Genomic DNA, 10,243 nt, shown 5'->3' with positions numbered 1-10,243 from the left:
CAAATTTTTGCAAAAGGTTTTTTTTTTTTTTTTTTTTTTTTTTTCGAATTCTGGTCAGAGCGCCCAGCCAAAACTATACATGCCACATAAATACTGTTAACATTTCTCCCGTTAATGCCGCGGGACTAAATCTGATGAATTTGTTTTCATGCATTTCTTTCCAACCGGAAATGACGTAGCACAAAATCCATTTTTTAAGTTTTTGCTAATTTTCGGCTCCAATTTTGATCGGATTTTGATCAATTTTTGTTTGTTAATAAGTTCGCGCTAACGGCTATAATTTAGCAATTAAAAAATTCTAAAATTTAAACTTTTGTCGCTGACTTTTTTAATTTCAATTTTTGATGTTTTTCACTTTTTTTGTAACTTCTACAATTTTATTTCGATCGATATGAAATCTTACAGCTATTTAGATATTTTGATTGCAAACTAAGATTAATTTTTACAGTTTCGATATCACTTCCGGTTTTGGAGTTATTCGCTCGTAAAGTTGAAATTTCAACTTCCGGAATTTTGCAGATATTTGAAAAATTATTTTTAGAATTTTAAAATTTTACACTAACGTCTATAGTAACTGTGCGTAATTTGGTTTTTGCCGTATAAACTCAAACTTTTAACGTATAACAATGAATATCTCATGATCTAATAATTGTAGATGCTGGAAATTTTGAACATCATTTAACATTATACACAAGATAGCAGACATAGCAAAATTTTGGGGGTGGGCGTGACACATCCGGGTTCGATTTACATATATATTATATATTTGTAATTTATCATAACTTGCAAAGTATACTTTTTTTTACTAATAATATTTTGCAGGAAAATAGGTTACTAGTTTGGCCAATATCGCAGAAAGATAAACCTGTTTGGGCTTTTTACTTTTAAAAAAGGAATAGGTTTTAAAATTGACTAAATTTTCATTTTTGACCTTCATCTTTGATGACCTTGACCTTTTCAAGGTCAAAAGGCATTGATCTATAATGTCAATTCATGTTTTGAACTATGATGTCCGACACCTCTTTCCGGTTTTATAGGCATCCAAAAACAGCAATTTTCAAAACTTGTAAGGCTCATATCTCGTGACCTTGACATGTGGTTGCTATGTCGCCTGAACAAAAGTCATAGCCCTTGACAACATCTATCACATGGTGTCTTTGATTTTATTGATTTATTTTTATAGCCATTTAAATATTGCAAATAGGACAATAACACAAACCGAGTGCCAGGAATTTTCTTAAATGGTTGAAACATGGATTCCTATATTTCAAAATTTCTGAATATTGAAGAGACTAATCCAATTCCACACAAAAAAAATCAATTCTACGAAAGCAATTTTCAATTTTTTTTAAAAAAGAAATTTAAAAATGTGTTAGAATTGTATCGTTGACCAGTGAAAAGTTTTAAAAGAAACATAAGGGGTATATATTCTTGTAATTTACAATACAACATTAGAAGGAAAATCTGTGAAATTGCCCTGCTTTCATGAAACCTTTCTCATAGGTATTATGAAATATACTATGCATCATTCTACCAGGATGCAACGCACTGCTTCAGCGCCGTTGCACTTACGTTCGTTACCGAACGCCCTGCTTTGTTTTCGTTAATTGAAAAAATATTCTTTTTTTTTTTTTTTTTTTTTTTTCGAATTCTTGACAGAGCTCACAGACGAAACTGTACATGGTATGGATATTTTTTAACTATGTCGTATCTATACTCCGCGGTCATTAGATTTTAAATGTAAAACTGCACAATTTTGAAAAACCGGACATGCGAATTGGTGGGCCACCATGACTAACTACGGAAAGCACTGGTATGCTTATTTACGGCTCGATTTTCACTGGATTTTCTGCATTGTATTGCATAAACGTAACGTCATACTGTGGCACTCTAAATTATGCAAATTTGCTATATTGTTTGCAAGTTATAATAGCAAAGCCTCTCTAGCACTGTACTAAAACGTTTGCTATGAAGTCAATCGATCTGAAATTTATATGGCAAAATATTGTCATGTTGATAAACTCAAATGTGTTTTCAGAAGTTTTGCATCATATCCAGTTTTTGCAAAAATTGCCTTCAAAGTCAGTTTTGCAACTTTTTACTTTTCACAGCTACGCCTAAAATCATATATGCATATCATTAGGAATGTTATTCAAATTAAAATGAGCGAAAAAAAATTTGACCGGAAGCGTCAATCCAGCCGCCATTTTGATTAGCGTAACATTTCTTAAATTCGATATTTCTCCCTCATTTGTTATCCGATTTGCATATTTTTGGTGTCAATAGAAACCTTAGACTTTTGACAACAATTCCTTGTGAGTCGAATTTTGAATTTTGATTTTGCTTTCTTTTCATTCTTTAATGAAAATTTTCAAATTTGTTCAATATTTAAGGCTTTTTATCTCGTGACCTTGAAGTCTTATGACCTTGAGTTTTATATGGCTTAATGTCCTCGACAGTACCTATCCGATGGTATTTTCATTTTTTGTTTCCGACTATAACTTCCGAAGTTATGGGCGTTTGAAAATAGCGAAATTTTATTTGAAAGTGTTCTAGCAACCATTCTATTAATGTTATAACCATAATTTTTACAGAAACGTAATCTACGCATCGAGAGCTTTCCAGTGATATATAACATGAATACCTTACATGCAAATTCAAAGCCCCATTCACTTAACATGGGGCTATTATTGTACAATCCCTGTAAACAACCTGTCGACACTTGTTAGAACTAATTAAAATCAAAAAGTCTAGGTTCATTTTAAAGAAACCTTCCCTTATATATTTGCTCACTATGTATTATGTGCAGTTATGGTGTATATAAATAAGCTCTAGGGTATATTGAACGCTGTTATAAGGTAAGTTGAGCTTACAGAAGCACATTAAAGGGATACCCCCACTTAATTTACCAACTTTCTTATATATTATCCGATTTTCATCAAACTTGGAATGTATGGGTATAATCAAATTCTAAATTTGATGGAATAGTCGATTTTGCGTAGTGCGCATGCGCATTACCAACTTTCTTATTTCTTATCCGAATTTCTTCAAACTTGGTATGTATGTGTATATTCCAATTCAAAATTGATGGATATATCGACTTTGCGTACTGCGCATGCGCATTGCCAACTTTCTTATTTATTATCCGATTTTCATCAAACTTGGTATGTTTGTGTAGAATCTAATTCTGAATTTGATGGAATTATCGAATTTGCGTAGTACGCATGCGCATTACCAACTTTCTTATTTATTATCCGGATTTCACCAAACTTGGTATGTATGTGTATAATCCAATTCTAAATTTGATGGAAATATTGAATTTCTGTTGTGCGCATGCGCATTACCAACTTTCTTATTTATTATCCGATTTTCACAAAACTTGGTATGTATGTGTATAATCCAATTCTAAATTTGATGGAAATATTGAATGTTTGTCGTGCGCATGCGCATTACCAACTTTCTTATTTTTTATCCGGATTTCATCAAACTTAATCTTTATTAATTGACAAATATTCTTTTATTCCTAGTAAATATACTTTAAACTCCAGGCACCTTTGGATATTTGCTTGTTTTCTAAGAAGGCAACATACCACAGACTGTCTGTTACTGTTTGCTAGTCAAAATAGTGGTCCATTATTTGTTAAATGTAAATTGGCACCATTTTGAGCAACCGGAAATGAGCGGTGGCCAATGGCTCTTTTTCGATTTTTTCCATTTATCAGCTTTAATACTGATCTGATATTGCTCAAACTTTACTGTTTATTACTTCGCGCTAATGACTACAAGATAGCAATTGAAAAAATCGACAATTTTGACTTTTGTCGCTGACTTTTTTAGCTCCAAGTTTAGAGTTTTTTAACCTTTTTTCAAACTTCTACAATTCTATTTTGATCAATCTGAAAACTTACATAGAGATAGAGACTTTTATTGCGAACAAAAACTAATTTTCGAAATTTCGATATCACTTCCGGTTTTGACGCTATTAGCTTGTAAAATATAAAATTCAACTTCCGGAATTTTGAAGATATTTCAAAAATTCTTTTTGCAATATGTTACAAATGGCCATACAAAAAACTTCAAATCATAAAATCCGAACCGGACGTAACAGAGTAGCCGCCATATCGATATGTTAAACTTTTGTAAAATTCAAAATGGGGCCTCAGGGTATAAAGCGCTTTTCATAATTTTGATTTTTCTGGATATTACAATCGATTGCGAAAAGAAATTTGAAAGCCGAATTTAGAATTTCGAATTTGCTTTTCTTTCATTTGCGGTTAAAGTTTTTCGGTAATGTCCAAAATTTCAAAACGTCCTATTTTGTGACCTTGACCTTTGGTGACCTTGTGGCCTGAACAAAATTTGTTGCCCTTGATGATATCTATCCGGTGATATACTCATTTGTGCTGTGCAATGTTTACTGTCGGTTTTATAGCCGACTGAAATTTACGATTTTTAGCTTCAAAGAGCTCTGACACGTGACCTAATTTACATACACCAAAAATTCTTATTGAATCTTACTAGTGTTCATCTGCCCTTTGTAATGATATATAACACTAGATATTTGAATCAAAATTGCGCTTTTTAATATTTGAAAATTTTGTACTTTCTTCTATAGTAACTGTGCGTAATTTTCTATAAATCGAAATGGGGCCTCAGGGTGTAATCCAATTTGTGTAAATTTGATATCTATGGTATCTACTATCGATTGCTAAATAATATTTGAAAACCGATTTTTGAATTTTAATTTTGCTTTTTATTTATTTCCGGTTGAAAAATATGAATACTTTAAAGGGTCGTATATCGTGACCTTGACCTTTGGTGATCGTGTGACCAGAACAATTTTGATAGCTCTCGACGAGATCTTTCCAATGGTATTTTAACGTTTATTGTATGGTGTTTACTTCCGGTTTTATCGTCATTTGAAATTGATGAATTTTATCTTGAAAAAGTCGGTTTTCCGCTTGTAAGTTTTTTTTGTGGTCTAAACGATAAAGGTAGTTTGCTCCCTTCAACTGTTGTTGATTGCAATGTGAGTTGAAGCGATCTGTCGAATGCTTTGCGTTTGGGCGATCTATATCCATTTAATTATGATAGGAAATTATGTTACTGCTACGATACTTTGCGGCACAGTTTTAAACGTAAAATCAAAACTGTTACGCACTGCATCAGAACCTCGCGAAGCCTGTGGATCTAGTTTTTTTTGGAGTGCGTTCTTGGAACGCACTGCTTTGTTTTGCAAATGACTATTTTTTTTTTTTTTTTTTTTTCGAATTTCACCCTCGCTTGTTTTCTAAGAAGGGAACATGCTACAGGCTGTCTGTTACTGTTTGCTAGTCAAAATAGTGGTCCTTTATTTGTTAAATGTAAATTGGCACCATTTTGCTCAACCGGAAATGAGCAGTGGCCAATGGCTCTTTTTCGATTTTTTCCATTTATCAACTTTTTTAGCTCCAATTTTAGAGTTTTTTTAACCTTTTTTCTAACTTCTACAATTCTATTTTGATCAATCTGAAAACTTACATAGAGATAGAGACTTTTATTGCAAACATAAACAAATTTTCAAAATTTTGATATCACTTCCGGTTTTGACGCTATTCGCTTCTAAAATATAAAATTCAACTTCCGGAATTTTGAAGATATTTCAAAAATTCTTTTTGCAATATGTTACAAATAACCATACAAAAAACTTTAAATAAAAAAAATCCGACCCGGATGTAACAGAGTGGTCGCCATATTGATATGTCATACTTCTGTAAAATACAAAATGGGGCCTCAGGGTATAGAGCGCTTTTCATAATTTTGGTATATCTGGATATCACAATCGATTGCGAAAAGAAATTTGGAAGCCGATTTTTGAATTTCGATTTTGCTTTTCTTTTATTTCCGGTTAAAATTTTTCGGCCATGTCCAAAATTTCAAAGGCTCCTATTTCGTGACCTTGACCTTTGGTTACCTTGTGGCCTGAACAAAATTTGTTGCTCTTGATGATATCTATCCAGTGATATACTCTTTTGTGCTGTGCAATGTTTACTTCCGGTTTTATAGCAGATTGAAAATTACGATTTTTATCTTCAAAGAGCTCTGACACGTGACCTAATTTACATACACCAAAAATTCTTATTGAATTTTACTAGTGTTCATCTGCCCTTTGTAATGATATATAACACTAGATATTTCAATCAAAATTGCGCTTTTTAATATTTGAAAATTTTGTACTTTCTTCTATAGTAACTGTGCGTAATTTTCAATAAATCGAAATGGGGCCTCAGGGTATAATCCAATTTGTGTAAATTTGATATCTATGGTATCTATTATCGATTGCTAAATAATATTTGAGAACCGATTTTTGAATTTTGATTTTGCTTTTTATTTATTTCCGGTTGAAAAATATGAATACTTTAAAGGGTCGTATATCGTGACCTTGACATTTGGTGATCATATGACCAGAACAATTTTGATAGCTCTCGACGAGATCTTTCCAATGGTATATTAACGTTTATTGTACGGTGTTTACTTCCGATTTTATCGCCATTTGAAATTGATGAATTTTATCTTGAAAAGTTGGTTTTCCTCTTGTAAGTTTTTTTTGTGGTCTAAACGATAAAGGTAGTTTGCTCCTTCAACTGTTATTGAATGCAATGTGAGTTGAAGCGATCTGTCGTATATGATTTGCGTTTGGGCGATCTATATCCAGTTAATTATAATAGGAAATTATGTTACTGTTACGATACTTTGCGGCACAGTTTTAAGCGTAAAATCAAAACTGTTACGCACTGCATCAGAACCTCGCGAAGCCTGTGGATCTAGTTGCAGTGCGTTCTTCGAACGTAAAACGAACGCCCTGCATTGTTTTCTAACTGTTTATTGCAGGGCGTTCGTAAGCGAACGCCCTGCTTTGTTTTCGTAACGATTATTTTTTTTTTCGTCATCTAGGGATCTTATTTCTCGGAACTAGAAATAGATACGACAAAACGGACTTCGTGACGTTTTCTAACTCGTGGCTATTCACGTATTATGTAAAACGAAAATGTTGTGCGCAACCGGAAGTGAGATTGCAAAAAACGAAAATTGACTGTAGAGGGCGTATTTATCGTTCGATTTTTCTCGGGTTTCCTTTATTATAATTCTTAGTATAAAGGACATATGATAGCAGTTGAAAATATTCGATTTTCCAAATTTCGTTCGATACTTTTTTTTGTCGAAATTAATCGAAAAATGCTATTTCGGTTGCTTTTTGACGGATCGATTTGAAATTTTTATGACGTAGACCGTCGGTATGGGCAAATAATTCTGCATAGTCAAAAAATGTTCATCACTTCCGGTTTCGTCATTAGTACTTCCGGTGGCATCACTTCCGGTGAAATTGAGTTATGTCAGAAATGACATATGCTTAAGCTTAGTGTCACTAATACAAAGTGTTACAACTTAAAAAAAATCGCACCGGAAGTAACATATAGGTCGCCATATTGGTTTGCCTCAATATGCAAAACTTGCTATTTTGGAGCTATTTATTATCCGATTTGAACAATTTTGGTGTTAAATGATAGAATTAACGTTTATCTAAAACTCGTTGAGGACAGAATTTTGATTTTCGGTTTTGCCTTTTTTGTACGACCGGATATTTTTTTTCAAAGTTTGAAGGCGTATATCTGATGACCTTGACCTTTGGTGACCTTCATATTTACTATGATTATAAATTGTGACCTTGAATATCTGATGACCTTTTGACCTTTGGGGTCAGACAACCATTTTCGATTTTATAGGGGTTAAAAAATGGTCCATTTTGAACCTTTGCAGTGCTGTATCTCGTAGCCTAATAGTGATATAGCAATAATTCTTTCGAATTCATAATGCTGAGATTCTGAACTTTCCAGTGATATACAACATGTCTATGTAACATGCATATTTAATAATTACATTCGTTTAACATTGTGGTATCAAATTTAAGTTGGTTAATGAGATATCAGTATAGATAAAATTCCTGAGTTTGACATGTCCGTTAAAGTACCATTCCCCCCAATTTCTATCAGAAAGTTCGTCAACTCCAGGCACTTTTGGATATTTGCATTTAGAGATGCAGAAAAGTACTTACATCCATGTAATTGCAATAGACCAACTTCGATTGTACCCGAATGTCGTAACACGCTTCGCGGATTTTGGAAAAAATGGTTGACGAATTAAATGACGTAACAATTTTGCTAACAGCACCAACAGGAGTAAGTGCATTTAATATCTCAGCATCTACAATACATAGCTCATTCTCCATACGCAAAGGATTCAGTTTTCCACCATACCAACCGTTAGGAAACGAAACAGTTAACACTCTAAGATGCAAATATCGTCATTTACAAATTCTGATTATAGATGAAATTTCAATGGTTGATCATATGGTTGATCTGTTATATTCATGGAAGATTGTGTCAAATAAAAGGAACCGACAGTAATGATTTATTTGGTAATATATGTATTATTTGTTTCGGAGATATGTGGCAATTATAACCAGTAAAAGCTAAAAGTTTATGCCATGATAGTGTTATAGATATATGGAATGGAAATTTCAAAATTGTAGAATTAACCGAAATAATGAGACAGAGGGATGATCTTGATTTCGCCCAGACTTTGAATAGAATAAGAAAAAGAAAAAAAGGAGAAAAGATGTTTCAATCTGACATTGATATCTTGCAAAGTAGAGTTACGGGTACAGAAGATGATTGCTTACATATTTTCTCAACTAATGATCAAGTAAACGCATATAACTGCAAAATAAATACAATAAAATGTCCTAATGCAATATCAATCTTTGCTTTAGACTATACAAAAGATGCTAGAAGTGGAAGAATGCAACTAAAAGAACATTGTGTAAAAGCTACTGACACACCGTTAATAGAATTATTACAAGTCGGCACTGGCTCAAGCGTTATGTTAGTTGTCAATTTAGACGTATCAATTGGATTGATAAATGGAAGTGTTGGACAAGTAACATACATTGAACATGATGATCATAATCAACCAATTAAAATCTATGTTAAATTTGATCATGCTAAAGTTGAACAGAAAAATCAAACACACCTACCACCATATATACCAAAAGGAAGCATTCCAATCGAAAGGCATGAAAGTGCACACATTAAAGGTGATATTAGAAGACAATTTCCTTTACGACTAGCATATGCCGTAACAATACATAAAGTACAAGGTCTGAGTCTAGACAGAGCTGTTATTTCTTTAAATAAAATATTTCAAGCTGGTCAAGCTTATGTTGCTTTATGCCGAGTCAAGACATTAAACGGACTAAAATCAAAGGTTTTGACGAAAAAACTATTTACTGCGATGAAAGAATAGAAAAAGCTATGGACGAAATGCCAAAATTTCTACAACCACTCCATACTGAGCATACTATCATACTATTTAATGTACAAGGATTAACGACTCATTTTGAAGATTTAAAGAATGACAAAAGAATTCTCACAGCAGATATTATTTGTTTGACAGAAACCTGGTTGAATAATGTAAGAAAGCCTTCCAAAATAAGATAAGATGATTTTACCTTTCATAATCTGCCACGGAATGCCAGCTATGATGATAATGAACAATTTAGATATATCAAAGAAAATGAACATGGTGGTGTGGCAGTTTACCACAGGAAAAACATATGTCACATAATAAAATTAGGACTGATCAATATTGAATATGTAGCTTTGAATATTCCAGATAAAAACATTTCTGTTACAACCATTTACAGACCACCTATGTACAGATTGGAATTGTTTATACCGCAACTAAAAAGGCTACTAGCTGGATTACAAGAATCTGGACATGACTACATTGTAATGAGATTTTTATGAAAATCTTTTCGAAAGATTTAACTCTATTAAAAATAGTTAAAAATAGCCATAAAAATAAAATTATTTTATGATAATGCTGAACATCAAGAATCTGTATAAACTGATCTTTTTAAACGTTTTACGTAAAGAAATATTAACAAAAAGTTAATCCACGTCAAACACAGAACTAGATGTAAAAAAGTTCAGCCGCAGTATAAAAAATCATAAAACATTTTGATTAATGGCAATTAAATCACCTTGGTGGAGAAGAAATAAACACAAAATGTACACGATTCAATATTTGAAATTGAAGTACCATATCTGATTTACATATGCTAGCACAAAATGAGAATAACAGATGATTTGATCGCAACTCTTGATAATATTAATATGTTAAAAGAACTTAGACTTGAACATAA

Source organism: Lottia gigantea, assembly GCF_000327385.1.
Source record: "Lottia gigantea unplaced genomic scaffold LOTGIsca_7, whole genome shotgun sequence".
In the NCBI taxonomy this organism is placed as follows: domain Eukaryota; kingdom Metazoa; phylum Mollusca; class Gastropoda; family Lottiidae; genus Lottia; species Lottia gigantea.
This window is presented reverse-complemented; position numbering follows the sequence as displayed.